Below are 1117 nucleotides of genomic sequence, written 5' to 3'. Positions count from 1 at the left end.
TTTTCGTCCCTAAACGTCTTGGGTCAAAATCAAAATCGTCCTCGACCTTTTTTCGTTATTAAAATCATCCTCAACGTTTAAAAACGCTTTAAAATCATCCTTTCCCAAATTCTTGGACCAAAATACCCTCATCATCATCATTCTCCTCTTCACCCTCACCCCACCACGTCCACTGCCACCAACATTCCCGGCGAGAAGAAGAAGAAGAAGGCTTCGCTGGAGAAAACCGACACAACGACAGCATTGCCATTACCGCGACAAGGTCATCCTTGGATTACCGCTGGTTCATTAGAGAAGAGAAAGAGAGAAAAGCGATGCAAAGAAAGGAGAGATGGGTTGCTGCTGTAGGGCCGCCGTTGCTGCTGCAGGGTCGTCGCTGCTGCTGCTAGTTCATTGGAGAAGAGAGAGAAAGAGAAGCGATGCGAAGGAGGCGCTGCCGCCGCTGGTTCATTGGAGAAGAGAGAGAAGCGATGCGAAGAGAGGGAGGGACGGGTTGCTGCTGCCGTTGGGTCGCTGGTTCTCCGCCGCTGGGTCGCTGGTTCATCGGAGAAGAAAGAGAGAGAGAAAAGCGATATGAAGGAGGTACTGTCGCTGCTGGTTCATCGGAGAAGAAAGAGATAGAAGCGATGTGAAGGTGGAAGGGGTTGCGGGTTGTCATTGCAGTCGCTGCGTCGTTTTTCGCCGGCGAAGCCTTCTTCTTATTCTCGTCGGCAATGTTGGTGACATTGGAGGTGGTGGGGTGAGGAAGGTGAGGAGGAGAATGATGATGATGAGGATATTTTGGTCCAAAAATTCGGAAAAGGATGATTTTAAAGCGTTTTTAAAGGTTGAGGATGATTTTAATAACGAAAAAAGGTATTTTGATTTTGATCCAAAACGTTAGGGACAAAAACAGTACTTAACCCTTAATATAATTTATCAAAAATTGCATACATGAATCAATATAATTTATATCTATATTTTTTAAAATTTATATATATAATTAATAAAATAACAATTTAATATTATGTTGATTAAATAATAATGATAAAAAATACTAAAAATTGATTTTAAATTTTTTTTTAAATGAAAGTCAACCACAATTTGCAATCTTGGGGCTATTGAGCCGACCACGGTT

The sequence above is a fragment of the Arachis ipaensis genome, chromosome B09, assembly GCF_000816755.2.
Source record: "Arachis ipaensis cultivar K30076 chromosome B09, Araip1.1, whole genome shotgun sequence".
Lineage (NCBI taxonomy): Eukaryota > Viridiplantae > Streptophyta > Magnoliopsida > Fabales > Fabaceae > Arachis > Arachis ipaensis.
This window is presented reverse-complemented; position numbering follows the sequence as displayed.